This window comes from Uloborus diversus, unplaced genomic scaffold (assembly GCF_026930045.1).
Source record: "Uloborus diversus isolate 005 unplaced genomic scaffold, Udiv.v.3.1 scaffold_14, whole genome shotgun sequence".
Taxonomy (NCBI): Eukaryota; Metazoa; Arthropoda; class Arachnida; order Araneae; family Uloboridae; genus Uloborus; species Uloborus diversus.
The window spans coordinates 8,911,236-8,935,364 of NW_026558098.1; the positions used below are offsets into that span (position 1 = coordinate 8,911,236).

The 24,129-nt window shown below is 35.3% G+C and overlaps 2 long non-coding RNA genes across 2 annotated transcripts; both read right to left on the reverse strand.

Moving 5' to 3' along the window:
• Positions 1 to 670: 670 nt before the first annotated feature.
• LOC129232937 (uncharacterized) lies at positions 671 to 3,821 on the reverse strand. Its single transcript, XR_008581400.1, has 2 exons — positions 3,683 to 3,821; positions 671 to 873 (listed from the first exon to the last, which is right to left on the reverse strand). It is a non-coding gene; the product is annotated as an uncharacterized LOC129232937 (long non-coding RNA).
• Positions 3,822 to 8,454: 4,633 nt separating this feature from the next.
• On the reverse strand, positions 8,455 to 17,859 carry LOC129232938 (uncharacterized). Its single transcript, XR_008581401.1, has 3 exons — positions 17,766 to 17,859; positions 16,919 to 16,995; positions 8,455 to 8,511 (listed from the first exon to the last, which is right to left on the reverse strand). It is a non-coding gene; the product is annotated as an uncharacterized LOC129232938 (long non-coding RNA).
• Positions 17,860 to 24,129: the final 6,270 nt, after the last annotated feature.

The window sequence follows — 24,129 nt, forward strand, 5'->3', positions numbered from 1 at the left end:
CATTAATTTTTATAAAAGGAAACCATTATTTCTGTTTTCTTTTTTATACGGCATTGCACTGAATGTAAAACAAGAATGAAGCATGCTTTCAAGTGCAAATGAATTTAAAAAAAAAATATTTTACTTACTTTCCCTATTAAAAGTACAAAAAATTTTTTATGCTATACTGAAAGTTTACTTTCATGACAATATTTATAAATTAGAAAAAACTTTTATTTAATTCACTATTTCAATGAATATATAAAGCATAAAGAGCAATAGTGTACAGTTTTAAAAATAATTTATTCTGAAATGTTGAAATCTGTTACACAATATCTTTCACATTTGAACACATTGAAACATCAATTAACAAGTAAAGATATATCTAATGTTTTGACAAACGATTGTCATCAATGACTTTTTATTCAGTTCATTGATAATTGAATTTTGTTTGATTTATTTTAATCACTTTAGTCAAACCATGATTTAATTTAATTAAGCTGTTTTAAATCAATTCAAATGCTAAGCAACATAAGTTACATTAAAATAATGAAGAACCCATTAAACTTGGACACCTTATTGTTGAGTTAATGATATCAGAGCATAATCTATAGTTAGTAATTATAATTTTAACTGACAATCAGTTTTTTTTTGTGTTTCATGTATAAAATAACTAATAATATAAAATAAGTTACAGAGGCAAGTAAAATTTATTTCAGCTAATTGAGTACATAATCAGGATTTAATCTTTTAAAAACAAATACAAAGTAATACAATTGAAAACCAATTAACATAAATTACAACTTCCTTTTGACAGAGACACCAGTTATATGATTCCTGAGATAGATTGCAGCAAGTTGTAAGTTTCAGTATCCAGAGTCAATTCGGAATCAACTGAAAAACAAATGAAGTCAAAATGCTGATAAAAATAATTTTTTGAATTAAAAAAAAAAAAAAACGAATCAGTTGTACCACAACTCTAACACACACTGGCAACAATAGCAGCATATTTAAAATTCTACACTATACCCAAAACATTAATAGGTTGTGTTAACATTATTTGCTGCTTCTTGAATATATTTGAAATTAGAAAATCTTCCAAGAAACTTTGAAATTTTAAAGAACTGCCACTATCTGTAATATAGTTTTTTGCCCTCATGTACAAGAACATTAAAGTCGTTGCCACTTTTCACAAAATACAATTCTGTTTAACGAAGGGGCTTTAGGCAGTGCCATACGGAGTAGCACTTAGGCCAAACAAAAGGAGTACTTTCAACCATTGCTATTCCGCTAAGTAGTATTTATCAATAGAGCTAAACAAAAATTCACTGACATACACGAGAAGGATTTTGAACTTATTGAAATATCAGTTTGGGATTTCAAGCATATACTTGTAATAATTTGTAACATAACAGATAAAAAGGTCAAAACCAACACCCGACAAAAGTGGATGTCTTTATTTTTTTCAATCCATAAGCTCCTTGCATTGAAAAAGGCGTTTCTTGTAACACCGAAACCCGTGACTGCAGCAATCTGCAGTTTGCTTTTTGATGATGCTATTTCCTATTTTACTTCTTATGCACGAAGGTATTTATTTAATGTATAGTAATTTATGTAATTAAATTCAATTTAAAATTAAATGAGGGAGCGCAAAGTCATTTTAAGACCAAATTTTACACCAGTCAAAGTAGTTTACAGTGTTATGCTTGAATACTTACTGGTGAAAATAGAAGAGACTCCTGGCATGATTTTGCGAACAGGGCTGTCTGAAGAGGGGACAATGGATGCAATTGCCCCAGGTAACAAGATAAGAGAGAGCCCCATTAATTGAACCTTTTGCCACATAGTACTTGAAGGGTTTTTTTTCCCCCTCCAATATAATTCCTTTTTAAAAATAGTTTCTGAAATGCTATGATATAGATTTATTCAGGCCTGGATCTACAAATTTTGGACCCCCTGGCAACAAAACCTCTAGGGCCCCTCCACAGAAGCGAGCAGTGTGCATTTGCAACGTTAATAAGTCTGAGTGAGCTACTTTTTTTTTTCAATTTTGTGGGTTCGTCAGACCCCTTAAGGACATACCCTCCCCCCCCTGTCGAGTCTGCAGGCACGCAGATCCGGGCCTTATTTAATATTTGTCTTTTATGTCACATATGATCTGATGAATTCAGAATACATGTTCAAGTAAGCAATAATTAATTTAAAAAAATGTTCAGAACTTTACTATTTTTTGCGTGAGGGGGGAGGGCAAAAGATGATTGCCATCTCTTCGGATGGCGTTGATGTGGCAGGGGCCATACAGAGATTATAGCATAGCATACGCTGACATTCATACAATGTAGAAATTAAGGGCTTTTTCAAAATTACTTTACATTCAACTAGTGTGGAACCAAGCTGCACTCAGGGCGAGTATGTACTTGGTCAAATACAGAGTATCTTAAAAAAAATAATAATAACCATTGACATAAATGTGAAGCATGTTACACTTATTGGAACATTAAAATCAATTTTGCACACATAGTGATATTTTTGAATTTGAAATTTAACTAAGCACCCCTCACAGATTTTAAGAAAAAAATTACAATTATCTTTTTTACTACTAATAAAGCTCAAAGTCTCTCTGTCAGGATATCTGGATCTCTGTGACACACATAGCAGCTAGACCATTAAGCCGATTTTCATGAAATTTGGCAAAGTAAGTTTGTAGCATGGGGGTATGCACCTCGAAGCGATTTTTCAAAAATTTGATTTTGTTCTTTTTCTATATCAATTTTAAGAACATTTTCCGGAGCAAAATTATCATAAGATGGATGAATAAATTACAAAATTGTCATGACGTGGAATGGGAGAGTGAATGAACATAGCCAACTGGCGAGAAATTCATCATCCATTATTTGTAAATATACAGGGAACCAAATGACCTTTTAATTTTCTACTACGGACAAAGCCGTGCGGGTACCACTAGTTTAAAATATAGACAAAAAACTGAATTAAATGAGATGAAATTTCAACTAATTTAGGAATTTATTATAGCTTTAAAATATTAGAAATTTGCACATATAAAATATTTGTGGCGTAATAATAATAAAAAAAACTTTTGAGTGCCATATTTTTTAACTTTCCCACGTTTAAAAAGAATGGTGGAAGTGACATATGCATATTAAAATTTTACTTTGCTTTACATGTTCAGTTTTTATTAATTTTCATATACAATACAGTCATATTTTAAGAGTCAAACAGTAGTAAATGATTGCAAACTGAAAATTAAAAAAAAAATCCGTGAAATATTTCAAAATTGCTCGGGATAAGCAGGAAACATAGTTAAAATTTGACCGAGTATACCAGAAATAGACCAAGCAGTATCGAGTACATACAGATTACTTGGTAGATATTATATGTCACACTACTTTCCAACTCAGTCACCAAATGTGCAATTATTAATATTGAGATTTATATGCCATACCACAACTCTGGAATTACTATTTTTCTGTTCACTGACACATCATTACTCGTAAAGCTGAAATATTTTGAATAAACTACGGAATAGGAATGGAAAGTGATGAAGTTGCATCTTTTAAAGCGCAAAAAACGACCGATCAAATCCAAAATGGAAATTTATGAACGATTACTATTGACATATACAGTACAGAACAGCAATAACATAACTAAAAACTTTCATTTGCAGGAAATAAAAATATCTTACCTTCAAGCGAAGATCACCTCGAACCGCCATTGCTTCTAATGTTTACTTGTAATGCGCATGCTCAGAAGGCAAACCAAGCCTTTAACCTTGCTCCGGAGCTTGGTTAGGTTTTTCAACCACGCAAGGTTTCGGAAACCTGTCAGCGCGTAGTTAAAGTTGACGGTGAATACGAAATCGGCGGTAACTCCGGGTTAAGGACTGGTTTCGGGCTTAACCGCGAGGTTTAGGTGGCCCGAGGTTAATGGTGAATTAGGCGGTTAAGGTAGCTATTCATCGTAACACGTCGGTCAATGCAGGAACGATCCTGGGTCCATGGTTACCATATTGGCGACTTCATCTATTTCAAGGCGAGTTCTTATCAACATGACGAACATGATGCCAATAAAAAAGTGCGATACCATAAGCAATACAGTTGCAGTTTATTTTTCCTTTTTGGAAACACTTCTTGAAGGAGTATGTTCTTTCCGATTTTAAGTGTACTTTTTTTCATGTATTTGGTATTTTCAAGAATGGTAAACATCATTAAATGCAAATTAGTTTAAGAAAATAAACTGGTTCGTTCTGTATTCTAGAGTTATATATTTTGAATTACAATAAAACAAACTAAATGACGTTACAGTTTTTCCGCATTTTTTATGAAATTCCATTTTCACCAAAAAAATCTTTCCTAAATCAGAGATGCTCCTCTTCCCCCTCAAGAACAATGATGTCCCCTCCCATCAAATGCATCCCCAAAATGAGATACCCTAAAAACGACAAAGACAATTTTTAGCAAACCCTCCTCTCCCTAAAAATTTCAATCATGCTGTCTGCTCTGAAGTCCCACTCGTTGCACTTTATTTATCTAATTATTTAGAAGCTAGACAGCTTCACATAGATAGAGGACTGCGTGCCAAGCGCCTTGCCTACGGAAACACACAGGAAAGATTTACAACACTAGAGAAGGAAATAACACTCAAGGCACAGGCGGGAATCGAACCCACGATCTTCAGCTTGGAAGACGAAGCTTCTACTACAGAGCTACGGAGGCCCCCTCGTTGTACTAACTACCTTAATTTTGATAACATATCACTCAAGGGGGATCGTGGCATGAACCGTACCATAGAAATTTTAGGGGGTATCCTGGGTGCTGCTCCCGATTGAGGGGAGGGGACAACTACGAAACACATAGATGCAGAGGGGTACCTACCGTGGGGAGGTCATGCCGCTCTGCACCATCGAAATTGTTATGGGGGGGGGGGATTTCGAGTGGTATTTTCCCTGTTGGAGTCTTATTTTGGAGGGGGTGCACCCTTGCTCTTAAGGGGAGGGGGAAATCCCTAGATGCAGTAATTTTGCAAACTTTTTCTGCAAAATAATAGTTGTAACATTTTTCATTAGAAATGGTTCATTAAAAATTTTAATATTTTCTCTCTTTTCTTTTTTTGTAACATAGATACAGCATATGCAACTTTCAAGAGAAACAATATTAACTTTTGTGTCAAAATGAACTGTATATCGCTTTTCCAACCCCATGCCGTTATGCATAAGCTTTGGAAAAAGCAGCAATATGGCAATAAATATTGAGAGTTCAGAGATTGGTAATAAAATGATATGTATGACTTATTAAGAACGTCGGTAAATAGCAAAAGTAGTACTTCCTTGCAAATGAAGAAATTCACAGGACATCAGTGGACGCCCAAAAACAGAAGCACAATCTTTTAGATATTGGGCTTTGGGAGGGGGGGGGAGCACTTTCATTGAGTCTCAAGCAATTCTCACTAATCCTTGAGTGCTTATGAAAATACGAAGATTGCTAATGAGCCACAAGTAAGTCCGTCGTCATTTAGGGGGTTCGGGGCATGGGCGCGCACATAAGCAAAATTTTAAGGGGGGAGGGAATCAGATATTTTTTCCATGGTTTAGTAAGATACTTTCCGCATAGAAACCGATTTCAGTACAGATTAGAGTTATTAAAATTTGACATTTTAATAATTTATTCATTAATGGCTGGAGAAATGTTTTTACTTTCTTGCTAGAAAAAAAGTACTAAAAGCAAGGAAGTTCTAATTTCCAAGGTGGGGCTTGAGCCCCCACTTGCCCCCCCCCCTCCATGTGGACGAAAGGGAGAAAGGTCGAAAATCCCCCTTACTTTGGAAAAATAATGCTTTTTATTAGTTATAAGTGGATAGCGGGCGTGTTTTTCGTTGTTTTCCCCCAAGTCAATTCCCATTGAGTGCACACACCCCTCCCTCCATGTCAAATTTAGAAATGAAGGACCGCAGAAAAATATTTCCGATTGTGCTGCCCCCTAATAGAGAATATGTTAGAATTCCCCCCCCCCCCCTTCCACTTCAAAGAAAACGCAAACCTACCTGGACTTAAAGGCTACCCACCGATCTGTTACGTTAAACTATTATTTATTAATTGATTGCAGCGAAAAGGCAAGGAGCAAGTTACCACTTCATTAAGTTATTTACTTAGCCCAATTTATATAATATGTGCATATAAGTATACAAAGGGCAAATGTATGTTCAAACTGACAAACTAAAAAAATTCCTCTCCTCTCCTACTCCATGATTAACAGACATTAAATTAACGTGACTAGGGGCGCAACCCCCTCCCCTTCCCCGTTTAAAAATTCCCTACTCTTGATTTTCTCCTGCAATAGAAACTGAGTATTTTCCGCATCGTTCCCTTGTTTTTTTTTTTTTTTTTTTTTGAAGTGACGAGCCTGTCAGGTGCTTGTACACTCAAAACAGCCTTCATTAAAAAAAAAAAAAAAAATCAAAACTATGACTTTTTAGTAATTAAAAAAAAAAAACATTTAATACAGAAGAATGTTCATATAGCAAACGGATTAAGGAGATAAAAAAACGATAACACTTGTTTAAAATAGAAAAGAATTTTCCAAGTAATGTGTTTCATGAAAAGAATTTTCCAAGTAATGTGTTTCATATGATACATGATAGAATTCTGAATAGATTAAAATTTGACAAACTCTTAATAAAACTCTATGTGAAACATAAAGTTAAATAACAATTCTTAATAAAACTATTTAATATATAAAGCAGAATAACTTTCTTGTAAATATACAGGCGTCTCTCGTATTCATTCCATGTAGTATCGAAATCGTGTTATACGAGACTTTTTTAAACTTATTAACATATTTTTTACACTAATTAATCATGTTACATAGTAAAAATCATGTCAATATGTATCGTGTTGTATCGAAACCGTGTTATACGAGACTTAGAAATAATGTAAATCAAAGCAAGTCTATCGTGTTATATCGAAACCAAGTTTCATGAAAAACAAAGTAAAACCTCATTAGAGTTATCAAACATTAACAGAATGTATTAAACAAAAAAGAAATGTCTTCTTTATTAAAGATAACTTTCGTGTTATATCAAAACCATGAAGTATTAAATTGAAGTTTCGTACTGTGTAATATCGAAACCGTGTTGTGCAAGTACCGTGTTATACGAGGGACAAATGTACTACAGTAAATTTGTTAAAATCAAACGTCAATTACATTGATTGTATTATAAATTAAAACCTGCTAAGTGTGAAGCATATGCAAAATATAATGTTGTGGTTTTATTTTAATTTAGAAGCAAAATTACCCACTTATAATTGTTATGTGTGTTGTTTAAATGCTAACACTGAAAAACACAATTACAGCATATAACCAAATCCAGAATAAAACATTCTTAAAAATTGGATGGTATGATAAATTGAGGAATGTCTTCACATGCTTTTCAGCACTTATTCAACATGGTGCGAATATTTTTAATGCTCTTGCTCAAATGTTCTTGACATTGAAATATGAATATAGCTTAAAATTACTCCTCTGTTAATTTGAAAGGATGATCTTTTTAAAATCCCCACGGAAAACACATATCTAATGACTATCATGCTAAACTTGTTACCAAACAACTATATTATTTTTACCATTATCTACTAATATGGTGCTTTTGTAGAAAACAATTAAAGTACAAGAAAAATATATTTGACCCAAAGAAAGACAATCATTTTCTCTTTTAACTATAGCTTTGAAATTTAATATTTAAATACATAATTGAAAAAACTATGTATGTCATTGCTTTGACAGGTTTTTTGAAACATATCAATAACATAAAGCATATATACCACTACTATTATGCACTTAAGTTTTGCTGATACCTTTTACTTAAAATGCAATGTTGTGATTTAATGCTCATTTCTTTTGATTCCCCTCACTAGAATACTTTGCTTAATTTTACTTTCCTCATACCCCTAATTTCTTACACCATAAAATTACAGATAGTGATCTCCAAGTTTTAATGCCAGCATGCCAAAGTTTTGTAAATGTTTTCCTTTTGACATTTATGAAACTTTTGCACCAGGAAAAACTTTAGAGTACTGAGCTAACTACAGGAATAACTTAGAGAAGCATATTCATTTTTGGTATGATAACAGCAAGAATTTGTTTTAAAATAGAATAATACACAGATTTTTTTTAAGCCGGCTGTGTTACAATTCTAAGCAAAATAATTGTACCAGAAATAAAACATATCTGTGACCAAGTAAAAATGTTCAAACCAAACTTTTTATCTCGAGGAAAATTAGCCTAAAAAATGTTAGCATTTATAAAGAGCGTTTTAGTCATAAATTAAGTGACAACACCCCTTTATATTAATTCTGTAAATGCTTTTTATTACATCAGACACAAGAATCATATAAAGTAACTGTCATGCAAAGTCTAAATTCAACTAGTGTCGTGCTTAAGTTTTCATGAAATCATCCATCTTCTCGCTATTCAGGATCAAACAATTGCCATCTTGGTAAACTAACATGGAGGAACCCTTCTGAAAAATATACAATAAGCAAAAAATGTATTCATAATTCACAATACAAATTGAACATTCAACTTTGGGCACATTGAAATAATTATTTTTATACTTATCCCACAGAAAGTTTGTGCATCAGATGAACTTAATACTGATTTCTGGCCGCAAAGCATAGACCCACCATTTCAAAGATTCTAATGGTTGTTCTTGTTCATTAAAAGGTCCAGTTAAAGCATTATTACCAGCAAAATTAAGACTTTGCAGCAGACTTTAATAAAGTAACTGTCATGCAAAGTCTAAATTCAACTAGTGTCGTGCTTAAGTTTCCATGAAATCATCCATCTTCTCGCTATTCAGGATCAAACTATTGCCATCTTGGTAAACTAACATGGAGGAACCCTTCTGAAAAATATACAATAAGCAAAAAATGTATTCATAATTCACAATACAAATTGAACATTCAACTTTGGGCACATTGAAATAATTATTTTTATACTTATCCCACAGGAAGTTTGTGCATCAAATGAACTTAATACTGATTTCTGGCCGCAAAGCATAGACCCACCATTTCAAAGATTCTAATGGTTGTTCTTGTTCATTAAAAGGTCCAGTTAAAGCATTATTACCAGCAAAATTAAGACTTTGCAGCAGACTTTAATAAAGTAACTGTCATGCAAAGTCTAAATTCAACTAGTGTCGTGCTTTAAGTTTCCATGAAATCATCCATCTTCTCGCTATTCAGGATCAAACAATTGACATCTTGGTAAACTAACATGGAGGAACCCTTCTGAAAAATACACAATAAGCGAAAAATGTATTCATAATACTGTAACGGATTCGGTGCGACTTCCACTTTCTTGAAATGAAGACACAGTTCTTGATAAAAACACAGGAAATTTATTTACACTATGTACAGGAAAGATCTTCAACAACTGCTAAATTATTCATCAGCAATTAAGCAATTATCACACAACACCGTAAACTCAACGTTTACACACGTATTTACTTCCAAATACGAAAACAACACAGCGAAATGCCTCGCTATAAACAGAGCAAAATGCTCTCCGTTCGAAATCTGAATCGAAACTCACTGTTTATCCATCGCTAACGGCTTAAATACACCGAAAAGAATTTTCCACAACATTCTTACCTCTTCGCGAAATGCGTAGACCGTTAAGAAAGAAAATAGGGGTCGTATACTTTAGCCGAATGAAAAAGGGGTTGTATATTCATTACGGGAAACTATTTACAGGTTACGTTCCTACAATAATTACTATTTACAGAATTTGTAACATTGCCCCCTTCCCAAGGACTGCACGTCCCGGGCAGTACAATCCCCAGAAAGGGTGCGAAACCTCTATCACAAGTTTACAAATATACACATTAATTAATAACTAACAGATACAGAAAACACAATAATAACAAGAAATATTACTAAACATTAAAAGCAAAAATTATCTACAACTTTTATGTTATCAACCATGGTTGTTTACGTAATACTCATGAACTATGGCCATAGTATGGGGCTAACCGATCATAATGTACAACCCTAGGTTTTGCATTAGGTGATTTTTGGATCCTCACTACGACGTCATTTAGTCGGTTAACGACTTTGTAGGGTCCATCCCAATGCGACTGCAATTTGGGTGAAAGACCTTTCCGTCGGATGGGATTCCATAACCAAACCTTGTCGCCTTCGTTGAATTCATGTCCAGTAGACCTTGTGTCGTATCGGGTCTTCATCTTCTCCGCCGCGATGTTGATTCGCTCTCGTGCGAAGTTATGAACGTCTTCCAACCGGGCCTGGAGATCCTGGATGTACTCCTCAGGCGATGAAGGCGCATCCGGGGGACGACCGAAGACGAGATCACAAGGTAGCCGAAGCTCTCGTCCGAAGAGCATCTGAGATGAGGCATATCCGGTAGTCTCGTGGACAGCACTGCGGTAGGCCAGCAGGAACAAAGGCAGCTTCTTGTCCCAATCCTGTTGATTTCTGGATACCATAAGTGAGAGATTATTCAGGATTGTGCGGTTAAATCTCTCCACCATGCCGTCCGATTGTGGGTGTAGTGGTGTTGTCCTAGTTTTCTCAATTCCGAAAATTTGACATAGGCCCTTAAACACAGCAGAGATGAAATTCCTCCCTTGATCGGAATGAATCTGCAAAGGTGTTCCGTATCTCGAGATCCAATGTTGGACTAGAGTCTCTGCTACGGTAGTAGCCTCTTGATCTGGAATGGGATATGCTTCCGGCCATTTGGTGAAGTAGTCGATGGAAACAAGAATGTATTTGTTCCCATCAGCAGTTCTTGGTAGAGGACCCAGGATGTCGATCCCAATTCGTTCGAAAGGAGCTCCAACGTTGTACAGATGTAGCTTCCCTCTGCTTCTCTTCTTCGGTCCTTTACGAGCAGCACAGGCGTCACAAGAATGGCACCACTTCTCCACGTCATCCTTCGCCTTGCTCCAGAAGAAGCGCTCCCGAACTTTATTGAGGGTTTTCAAGACACCAAAATGTCCTCCAGTCGCACTACTATGTATTTCTTTCAGAACATCTGAAATCCTGGATCGAGGAAGTAGTAACTGCCACCTAGATGTCTTGCCGTCGTCAGATTCCCATTTCCGGTGTAGCACGCCGTTCCGTAAATGGAGTGAGTTCCATAAAGCCCAGTATCTTTTTGTTGCAGGACTGAAGATGGAAACGTCCTGCCAGCTAGGGCGTCGACTGTCACTTTCCATGAACTCCAAAATTGGTTTTATGTCGGGGTCTTCAAGTTGATCTTTTCGAACTTGGTCATCACTCCATGGATCAGGTTCTGATGATGTTGGAGTCACTGTCACCTGATAGGCGGTAGGGCTAGTCGTTCCATACTGTTTCTCGATTCGGGAACAATAGTGGCAGTTCTCAGGACAGGGTCTTCTTGATAAAGCGTCAGCATTACCGTGAGATAACCCTTTTCGGTGTTTGATCTCCATGTCATATTCCTGGAGTCGCTGTATCCACCTGGCTATCTGGCCTTCCGGATTTTTGAAGTTCAAAAGCCAAGTTAATGAGGCATGATCTGTCCGAAGCAGAAATTTTCGGCCGTAGAGGTAATGATGGAAGTGTTCTACAGCTTTCACTATGGCCAGTAACTCCTTTCTGGTGACGCAGTAATTTCGCTCCGACTTTGATAAGCATTTGCTCCAGTAAGCGATGACATGTTCATTTCCGTCAATTTCTTGGGATAAAACAGCTCCGATGCCCTCGTTGTTCGCATCAGTGTCCAGGATAAAGGATTTTTCAGGCTGAGGATAGGCGAGGATAGGCGTTGATGTTAAAGCCTCCTTCAGTCGTAGAAACGCTTCTTCGCATTCTTTGGACCATTCAAACTTTTGCTTGCTCTCCGTCAGCTTATGCAAAGGTCGTGCAATGTTGGAAAAACCCTTTACAAACTTCCTGTAGTAGGTGCAGAGCCCCAAGAAACTTCGCAGCTGATGGATGTTTTCGGGACGACTCCAACTCTTGACAGCAGATACCTTCTCTGGATCGGTTTGTACACCCTCAGAAGAGATGATGTGACCAAGGTAGTTCACTTCCCGGCGGAACAAATTACATTTGGACGGGCTTAACTTCAGATTGGCTTCCTTAAGCTTTTGCAGCACCTTCCTAAGATTTGCCAGATGTTCTTCGAAGCTGCGTCCCACGATGATGATATCGTCTAAGTAGACCAGACAGGATTCGTAAGAAAGTCCTCTTAACACCGTCTCCATAAGACGCTCGAACGTAGCTGGTGCATTGCAGAGGCCGAAGGGCATCACTTTAAACTGCCATAAGCCTTGTCCAGTTGTAAACGCTGTCTTCTCTCGGTCATCAGGGTGTATCTCAACCTGCCAGTAGCCGCTCTTCAAGTCCAGGGTCGAAAACCACTTGTGTCCGGACAGAATGTCCAAGGTGTCGTCTATCCGTGGAAGAGGTAACTGTCTTTCTTGGTGATTTCATTCAGCCGTCGGTAATCGACACAAAATCTGGTGGAGCCATCTTTCTTTCGGACCAAGACGATGGGAGACGCCCAGGGACTGGATGACGGTTCGATTACATCATTCTCCTTCATCTCTTTCAGGAGGGTCTCAACCTCTTCCTTCTTGGCGAACGGTAGTCGTCTTGGATGCTGCTTAATAGGGAGGTGTTCTCCAGTGTAAATCCTATGCTGCGTTAAATTCGTACGGCCAACATCCTCCGATGTAGATGAAAACAGATGCTTGAAGTCATCCACCAATTGTTCCGCAGCAGTTCTTTGGTCTTTCGTTAATGGTGCACTCCCAATTAACTTCGATGTCAAGGACTCAGAAGACACAGTCTCGGGGGAATTGATTCTTCTAATGATGCAGTTTACTGGAGTACAAGTTGCTAACACTTCACCTTTTCGGATATTCCTTGGCCTTTCACTCACGTTGGCGACTCTCACAGGAATTACATCCTTAGAAAGGTCCACAAGCGTAGATGCTACCAGCACTCCTTTTAGGCTATTGCTTAGGTTAGGGTATTCAATGAGTCCAAATCGAAAACTATTGGTTTCTTCAATGGAGCCAGGTATTAATGATTCTGACCTTGAGGGAATCGATAAATCTGTTTGGGCTATTATTTGATGAGCGGATTTTACATCACTTTCTGCAGGGAAAACGGCTATGTCTTCTCTCATCGAGTGCAGCTCATTAGTCTTGAAGTCGAGAGTGAAGTCATATTTCTTCAAAAAGTCCAATCCGAGAATGAAGGGGTCCGTGATATTAGCGACGAATGCCGTATGATGGTAGGTGGCACTCCCAAACACTATTTCCAAGTCCACTTTACCGTCAATCTCAATTTTGTCACCTGTCACAGTCTGGAGACTTACGCGTGGCGATGTCCACAGCAGTTTCAATCCAAATTCACGAGCCACATCTGTCCTAATGATTGTCACATTGGCTCCAGTGTCGACAATCAGTCTGCAGGGGTTCCCATTTACATGTGCGTAAATGAAAAGTCCATCACTGCCACTACTAGAAGAGGAAATCTGCAGAGCTCTAGTGGTGGTGATTTCCTTCCCTCGCGTAGCTTGGCGAGCCGGACAACTCCTTCGCAGGTGTCCTTCACTACCGCATTTCCAGCACTTCTGCTCTTGTTTCTTTTGGGCTGTTATGCTGCTCAGATGTCTTGTCAAGTCACCGAGTTGTCTCTCAAGTTCAGCGAGGTGGGACGACCTGGAATCGGACTCAACAGCTTCCTGAGTCCGGATTAGATGGCGATCCACACGGGTTGCTTCTTGGGCGGCCTCGTATCTCATCGCATACACAACAGCAGAATTCAGGTCTTTGACATCCGCCATCCGTAGAGCTTTCTGGATTTCCGGATCTCGAACCCCGTCGATGTAGTAGTTGAGTGCCAGGTTGTCTCGAACATCCGCAGGGCAGTCGTAAAAAGCAAGATGAGACAGTCTCTCGATGTCCGCCGCAAGCTCTTGCAGGGTTTCCCCAGTTTTCTGGAAACGGGACTTCAACTGGAGTCGGCTGAAATCTTTCTGGCACTTCTCACCGAAGCGAAGCTCCAACGCAGATGTGAGGGCGGCGAAATCCAGGCGCTGGCTGTCCGGAAGGGTCTGGAGAATGTCCGCTGCGTCACCTCTCAGGGATGCTGCAAGATGACAGGCCTTGGTAGCAGAGTCCCATCCGTTCGCTTCCGCCACTATCATGAATTGAGTTTTGTAAACCTGCCACGAAGTTTTCCCATCGAATGTGGCAAGTTTAATGGACGGTCGAACAACCGATGTGGGAGCGCCAAACTGTACAGAGCTGCTTTTCGCGGTCGCCAATCTCCTTTCCAGGTCTTTAAAGATGTCTTCTTTAAGTTGATGAAATTTTCTATCTTCTTCTTCCAGTTTATTTTCTACAGCATTGCATCGGCCTTCAACGGAACTTAATTTTTCTTCAAATTTCTCTTCGCTTTTATTTTCCACTGCGATGAATCGGCCTTCAACTGCCTCAAACTTTCCTTCAATAGCATCAACTCGATGCTCTATCTCATTAAATTTATTTTCCATCACAGTCTTTACCGAAGTAAGATCGTTTTTAATTTCCTCTTGGTTAGAAACTAGGTCATTTTTCAGCACCGTTAAATCACTTTTCAATTGGTTTTGATTAGTAGCCATATCACTCTTCACAGAGGTGATTGCGTCAAGAAGTTGTTTTAATTGTTCATCCATTGCGCGAGTAATCACCATAAAAAAAATAAAGTCCTAATTCAAAAAAAAGTCTTTATGAAAAAATGTCCAAAGTCACACTTACTCCAAGAAAGTCCAGAAGATGCCCCACGTTGGGCGCCAATTGTAACGGATTCGGTGCGACTTCCACTTTCTTGAAATGAAGACACAGTTCTTGATAAAAACACAGGAAATTTATTTACACTATGTACAGGAAAGATCTTCAACAACTGCTAAATTATTCATCAGCAATTAAGCAATTATCACACAACACCGTAAACTCAACGTTTACACACGTATTTACTTCCAAATACGAAAACAACACAGCGAAATGCCTCGCTATAAACAGAGCAAAATGCTCTCCGTTCGAAATCTGAATCGAAACTCACTGTTTATCCATCGCTAACGGCTTAAATACACCGAAAAGAATTTTCCACAACATTCTTACCTCTTCGCGAAATGCGTAGACCGTTAAGAAAGAAAATAGGGGTCGTATACTTTAGCCGAATGAAAAAGGGGTTGTATATTCATTACGGGAAACTATTTACAGGTTACGTTCCTACAATAATTACTATTTACAGAATTTGTAACAATACAAATAGAACAGTAAACTTTGGGCACACTGAAATAAAGCATTTTTATACACATGTCCGCAGGAATTTTGTGCGTCAGATGAACTTGGAACTGATGACTGACCAGTGAAAAACCCACAATCTCAAAGATTTCAATCATTGCTCTAACAATGACTGCTCACTGAAAGGTGAACTTATACTTCAGGTTCTATTATTGACAAATGTACCAGGTGCCCTACTAATTTAATAGAATAGTGTTTCATGCTTAAATAATTTAGCTCTTAGCAAACTACAAAAATCTTTCATTTGTTGCTAGACAAAGTTAAAGTTCAGTAGAGATTAAAAATCTGGCATATAATTTTAAGTAATGAATTAAAGAGCTAAATAGTTTCAATTATGTAGGATTAGGAAATAAGTATTTTACTCATGATAAACACCTATTTGTTACACATCTATGATGCTGGATAAGAATAATACCTAAAATGCATGAATTTTGACAGTAAATTAAGCATACTGATTTTTGACACCAAGAATATGAAAATTAATAAATGTTCATTTTTGGCACACCCAGGAAGGCTAATAGGGAGAATATTCAACAAGAAGAAAAGATATGATTATTGAGGGGAAGGGGACTTAACAGGAAGAACCTTTACAGAGTTAATTTTTGAAGGAAATATTTTGCCGGGAAATTGAACAGTTAAAGGGCTATTCCACGGAAAATGGTAATTTTTTCCCGCACGTGATGCTTCGTATATTTCATAAAAAATAATAATTTAAAAGGATAATGAACAAAATTTTGTTGCTTAAGACATCACAAACGCATGTGTGACTTCTTTAGCCAAAACTTTCAAAAATTATTTATTTTTATGAAATACAGAAACCGTCACGTGCAAGACAAAATGACCATTTTCAATGGAATAGGCATAGACATATTTTTTTTTTTCAATGGTTTAAATAATTATTTCTTAACTTATGAGATATGTGTCCTTTACATTGGAACCATAGCTTTCGAAACCAGCAATTTGTTTCGTCATTGCTGTATTAAAAGAGCAAAAATATTAGCTTATCCACAAGCAAGTTACCAGAGGTTGACTTTAGATGTCCCGCACGTGACGCATGTAAATTTTAATTTAAATAACAAAATTGTTTCAGAAGTATCTTTGTATCAAATTTAAAGATAAAAATTGCTTACCCCAGTTTCAATAAAATATTAAGAGATATGACGAAATGTTAATGAAATTTAAGCGTATTTTTGTCCCACATGTGACGGAGGAATGGCCCTAAATGGTTTCAACTATGCAACAGGAAAAGAAAATAAATGTCAGAATGAAGTCATTTGATGCTCAACTACACAGGAGACAGAATCCTTACTTAAGACTTGATATCTGAAAGAAAGTTAATTTTGGTAGAAAATTAAATTTGCTGATAAATATTCCTAATTGTTCAAGGAACAAAAATGCTTTACAGTACAATTTTCAATAGCGTTCATTAAAAACACATCTTTGCACGCTAATGGCTAACAGGAGGAATCTGTCCTTAAGAATAGATGACAGGAATAAATTTAATTCTGGCAATAATTAAATTAATTATACATCAAAATGGTTTTACTAAATGAAAGAAATTAAACAATTTACTCACGATAACAGATTTCTAGTTGACGCAGATCTATGCACGCTAAAGGCTGACAGGAACAATTCTGACAAAAGTCAACACATCTGAGAAAAATGATTGTTAATTAATGATGATAATTAAGCAACTCAGTAGCTTTTTTAATTATGCAAGGAAAAGGAAAAATCTAAATGTTTCACAAATGATTTAAACGTTTAATGAAGTGAATACATGCACACTTACAGGAAGAATCCTCAAGGACGTCTTAAAGAAATGTACGTTAATTTAGGCGGGAAATTAAAAGAAGCCTAATAGTTTCGATTATTCAAGGGGGGGGGGAGCAAAAATCTCAAGCACACGAGAAACGTTTATTTAATGCACACCTATGCAAGCTAACGTCTAACAACAATTTCCCATATTATATTAGTTATCTGAAAGACGTCTAATTATGGCATAATATAAATTTTGTTCGGATAGAAAGTACAGGTGCACAGAACGATAATCTAGAAAAAAACCTAAGGCCTAGCCATAATAAATCTTAATACATGCTTTTAATTTCATGACCGTTGTACTGTCCAATTACAGATTGCATGGAATTTTCAAACGTCCAGATCAACGAATCTATGTGAATAAGGGGGAAAAGTAAAAATTTGATGCGCGTATTCCGCTCATTTGAATGAGACTTTGCTTCTGAAAAAGCTGACATCGGTAAAAAATAATAAATTTATCCATTTCCGGCTGTAAAACGGTGTTTGTCATTCCATACAATCCGTGATCAGACAGTAAGCGTAAATAAAGGAACATGCTCTTTTTCAAAATAAAAAAAACAAAAAGATACAACTTAATATAGTCACATCCAAGAAAATGTTTCACTTACTTTCATGCATATTTAATTGCAAAAATCTCATCATAATAAATACATTAACACATTACTCATTACTACATTCTTCAGGCCATTTTTTAAACCACGCACCACGAGGTACAGGAAGAATCCTTGTCGCCAAGTCTGAGAATGATATCATTTAGCGCCAAAATATAGGGTTGCCTCCCGTTTATCTGTCAGGATCGTTCCTGCATTGACCGATTTTCTTCATCGTAAGTTTTATCGTCGCATTATTTTTCTTTTACGACTTATTGTATTTATTAAGCTATAAAATTTAAGTATTTCTTAAATGCGATCATTTTAACGCACACCAATTTTTGCAAAATGAAAGAAAAAAAGATTTAAAAAAAAATGTAATATTAACATTTTAGTTAGAAAAAAGCTAGCCATCTAAACTATGTTTTCCATCATGCTAGCAAGCTGTAAAATGTGTGAATTGCAAAGTTACTTCCAAATGTATCCTGAAAAGATGCACCGCGCCACAAAAGGAATCAAATAATATTCTACTCTTAAGCAATTCCATTTCAATTGAAACATCATTTGTTTCACAAAATAAACTGTACGATCGAATCTTGTTATTAACGCAAGGGACTGAACTTGAATTTCATGATGAGCAACATTTCACGTTGTTAACGAAGTTAGTCTGTAAAAAATGAAAAATAATCTGATCAAGTTAAATACAGGGAGAAAATTCAAGAGAAATGTTTTTTATTCAATTTCTATGAGTATAACAAAGAACCATTATTCATTACCTAACAATTAAAAATGAATTATTTAATTAAAGTGAGATGAAGTCAAAGTGAGATAACAAAAATTATTTAAGTGAGAACTAGTTATAGTGTCTTTCTCAAGAAATCATCCTAATTCTTTGCAGGGTGTTTATTATGTATTCTATTTTGGAATAACTTCTTCTAGAAAATTAGTGTTTTTTTTAAGTATAAAACTCTGTATTCAGTTCTTTTATTTACTTAAAAATTAAGTTTGGGACACACCCCATTTTATTTAGAAAATTTCTATCTTCAGAAAATTTTAAACTTTCACCCCTGCTTAAAAAAGATGTAAAAAAACTGCATTTTTTTAGTCAATAGTAATTTTTTGTAAAAACTTTTTTTTAAAAATCAGCCAATTTAAATTATATACACATTAGATATTTAAGGAAATCACATCACAGTTCATATTCACTAACAGGAATTTTGTGTGATAACTTTGTCATACGTATTACTATAACTTGATTAAATTTTTAGATTACCAAGGGAAAAACTCCAAATAAATTATCAAACATTCTGAATAAATGATTGGTTTAATGTTTGTGTGTGTGTGTGTGTACACACGAAGAAAGTTGACTATTTGAGTAAGACAGCTTAGTTTTGATTTCTTTTAATATTTGGCGACACTGAACATTTCGCAATTGCCGGCTAGCAAACATATCGGCCACCAAGTCGATCAAGTTTAAATACTGAAGATGAGTTTGATTTTCACTCAACTAAAGTGCTGGTTCTGACATCACAATGAGCAACGAATGATGTTGATGCGTAGGTGGGCTGCTGAAAATTGTGAATGTTTCATACAGTACCTTATTCTAAATATGGCGGATACTATTTTATTAGTGAGTTGCAATTACATTGTGCACCCAAAGTGTCTTGATTTTGTCAAAATTTCACATATAACACCTGTTTGGAAATGAATCCGATTCCTGTATTCCAGGTCACATACAGTTCAGAGGATTGTTTGCTGCGGGAAGTAGTTAGTCTCCAAGGGTCCTGCCGAAGATTCTGAAGAACCTCCTCCCAAGTAAGATTTATGTTCGTCAATAATTATGTACTGTGGGGTAAAATGTGTTTGTAACCTAATGATTGGGGAGTATGTTCGCCCCTCATTTCGTTGGTACAGATGTGATATACCCCCCCCCCCCCATTTGGCGACATCCGATTTTTTTTACACAAAATTGAAATATTTTTCTGGCCAATGGGGCGATAGCTTTTTAAGCATTGCTGCTCTGAATAAACTAACCTGTGTTTGGCAACCCAAAGGCAATCTTAGATCTGTTCTCAAACTTGTTTACATCATAGCGGTCCATGTTTGATATTCTTGTTTTTTCGTGCAATATACCCAGGCAGAGGAGTCAGTCACCTTTCTCACCTTAAGTCACCTTTTGAAAATTTGGTTACTTTTAGTTACCTTTTGCAACTTTTGTCCCCCTTTCTCATCTTTCTTTAAATGTGTCGTAGAATTTTTTTTTAAATAATTAAATCCTTGAAAAGGATCTGAATGATAGCTTTAACAGTGAAATTAATTAAAAAAGTAGTTTTAAATACCCCCCCCCCCCACCCACCTTGTTGTTGTTTAAGAAAAATATCTATGCTGCCAGGAAATCAGAGAATTTTTTTTTATTGCCTGCAATTTCACCCTATGAGCAGAACCAGTCTTTCTATCCCCTTCGAACGTCAGACGCATTTTCTGCAAGTCTCGTCTAAACGCCATTTTGTTTCCTATCGTGTTTCTGGCTATAGAGCGTTGTTCGACTAATGTTCAGCTGTGCAATTCCTTTCTGCACACTATGTTGAGTGAGTGGTCATCGAATGCAAGTTGTCTTCTGTGTTTATCAAGTAACATCATGTGGAGTCTTCTTTGAATCTCACGGAATCTCACACTCATTTCTAGCCGGGTGCATTACTTGCTTGTTTTACTTTTACTGACCTCGAAAGCCGCGACTAAGCAGCCACAAGCAGTTCGATTTAAAAAAGGGGTGATGGGTTAAGGAGGCGTGCCTCGATGTCTTCTTTGAGTGCGGAATAGTGAAATGTTTTGATTTGCGTTTATAGTTTCACTTTGTGTTTGCACAGAAATGGTTAGTTTGGGTTCTATTTTTGCTGCGCAAATGCGAAGTGAACTTGGTCTGTGTAAACATTTCTAAACATTTCCTTTTTTGGTACGTCTCAGAGAATCTCTGAAAGTCTTTTTTATTAGGTTTCAACCCTTATTATGGCTAGTTCCAGTAAAAATAAAGCTTTTAGAAGCAGATGCTTTCCAAAAGCTTTATTTTATGTAATGACGAGATTGATTTTATTAAAGCAGGGTCATTCCATTTCAATTCAACCGAAAAAATGGCATTTTGACGCCCACTGACACGGATTTTGATAAAACTTGGTGAGTTTAGTCCTTTAATGTAGAAAAGTGTCCACATCAATTTTTTCTTCTCAGTCTGGTTTAGTTTTCATTTTAGAGCCAGTCGAAATTTTGAATGTGTAGTCTTTTTTCCAAACTATGACGATTCTGTTCGTTGATTGAAAATAATTTGTATTTCATTTATTTTTCAGCCAATTTTTATGAAAATTTACAGTAATATTAATGAAAGTATGAGGATTTCAGGAAAAATATAAAAAAATTCTAAGTAATATTTTAAAAGTTGAAAAAAATTATTTTCATAATTTTTGCAAAAAGCATTGAAGCATTTTTAATAACTTGATTTAACACTACATTTTTTACCTCCCATGGACATTTCATGGAATATTTTCAGAGCTTGCTAAAAAAATAAATAAATAAATAAAAACAGTTTTTCAGTTTCATACTTCAACATTTTATTTTTGCATTGTAAGTACAATTATCATTTTGTTAAAGTTTGATTTTTCAAATTGGTTTTCTCAGTTATTCTCTATTGTCAAGACTTTCGATTTAATATTTATGCTTTGTATTTACTAAGAAAAAAGAAATACTGATAATTTTTCAACAAGTTTAAAAAATAGAAAAAAAAACAATACTGAAAATGTGATTGAATAATATAAATTAGATGTTCAATAATTGCATCATCTTGCTCTTAACTTCACAATTTTAAGCTTTATTATGTTGATTAAATATATATATATATATATATATATATATATATATATATATATATATATATATATATATATATATATATATTAAGGTTACATAGAGTTTACACTGAAAGTTTTTTGAAAATGTCTTAAAATTTGTATTTTACCACTTCTAGCCCTATAATATTCATTTCCAAAATTATAAAGAAATCTTTATAAAAAGTATATATGCTATTTGGGTAAATGTCAGTAAAAAGGGATAATCCTTTTCTGTTTTTTTGAGTTCTCAACAAATTGCTTTTGGTCACCTTCTAGTTACTTTTTCTAATTACTTCTAGTTAACTTTTTTAATTTTCTCGTTTCTTAATACCTTTTTGTCACCTTTTAGTCACCTTTGTTTTCAACTCTACAACTTTATAAAAATATGAAGGTGTTATTTTATGTAAAATTTAGTTGGTATTTTGAAAGAATTTTTGAATAGCAAATTAATGTATGGTATTTTTGTAATGTTTATGTTTGGGATGTTTTGTCGAGACATTTTTCCTTTTCATACATCAAAATTTGAATAACTAAGCTTTTTTTTTTTTTTTTTGGCTGAAATAGTTATATTTTGGGGATGTTTTCTGCTTTAAACATTGCGTATTGAATCGCTTTGCTCTTTTTCAGTCGAGTATGAGAGTTGTTTCTGTTGGATAAAATGCATGTTGGAAAATAGATTTTATTTCTATTTTACATATTTCTTTGGTGAGCTTTGATAGTAATTTGTTAATTTAAGCATTTGAAATACCTACTAGTAATTTTTCTTTGTGTACAAAAACTTTCTAGTTTCTGGTATTTTTGAAGCAAATATTTGCGATGTTTTTTGCTGTTTTTATATATATTATCTTCTGAAGTACTTTGATCGTGTTTTTTATCTGAATTTTTCCCGTTGGCGCTAAAAAAGCATTGCTAAGAACGATGTATGACATATGTCATCATACATTGTTTTCTTCGCGACGCTTTCTTGGCACCTACAGGAAAAAGTCACCAAGGATGGGGTGTATGACATTAGTTCCATTTCATTGTATTTTCGTCAATCAAATTCATTAAGTCATCCATAATTTTTTGAAATGCATCATTTGCCTCTGAGATTAACCTTTGTGAGATTTTAGAAACACATTTTGCCTTCTGTTCAGCATTTTTAAGAGCTCATGAGGTTTTGAATCTTTCCATACTACCTTCCTTCAATAATAAAAACAATAATTAAAAAGTCCTGCCAATTTCACAGCAGTGTATTTTCAGAAATAGCTTTTATGCATGTAAACGCTTTAAAACACGTTCAATACAGTTTTATTTTAGTGCTGTCTTTTTACCCTTAAGATGTTTATCATAATTAATCATATCACATTTTTAAACCATATATCATACAAGTATTACATAAGTGCAAAAATGACACGTTTCCAAACTTCGAGGCCTATATGATGCAATAATATACACAAAATGCAGATTTATATGGCTAGATTCCAGAAAAAACGAGGCTTTAAAATGTATTGTAATTTAATATTGTAACTGCAAGTCTAGTTTAAAACATAATGTGAATCCTTTGTAGCATTGTATATATTATTTCTCGAATGTGTGTGTGTGTGTGTTTTTTTTTTTTTTTTTGTGAAAACACCTAAACTTTCTTCAATATTTGATCAAACTTCAAAAGTAAGGCATAATTAAAAAGATTTTTTCACCGCTGCTGCGAAAAATAGAGAAAATTCACATTTTGGTTTATCTGCCAGAAAAAAAAAAGATTTATTCTGTTTTTATATAACACATTGCTTTAATGTATAGCATCCCAATGGTTCAGTAGGTTAGAGTAGAGTCATGGTAACAATGCACTGCTCATGAGTACAATCCACATGGGCCGAAATAAATTGTCTTAATGACATTCTTTCTTCATCAGAGTTCTGGTCCCATTTTCTTTTACTGAATAATCTAAACTCATTGAAGAATTCTAAGCTACAGTTCTGTTGTTGTTAATATCAAAAAGTAAGACATCAATTTTAACATAATATGTCGCAGTAAAATGTTTACAAAAGTATTTCAGCAAAATATATTTGTAAATATAAAAAGGTGTGGATTTCAATTTTTTTTTTTTTTTTTTTTGTTTCTTTAATACGCTTTGCTTTAGAGAGCAGTGTTGCTCAACCAACAGTGCATGGGCCACATAGCCCCCCCCTCCCCCCCCCCCCCCAAAGCTGATTTGTGTGGTCCGTGGATTTGTTCAATGTCACAAAGCAAAAAACATGATTCGTGACAATGTCACAAATTTTGAGTCAAACATTCAGAAATTGGATTCTGAAAATTAGATGCATTTAATAAAATAAGCATCAAGTAATGATAACAACAATTATTAGGTTATAACTTTCTTTTCCATATTTTCACACATTATTAAACAGTTTTTATTCGCAATTCTAGATGTGACCCGGACATCGGGAATCATTTCAATATGAGATGCAACCTTCAAACAGTTCACCCCTCAATTTATTAGACTTGGGGATAGTAAAATTCTGGAA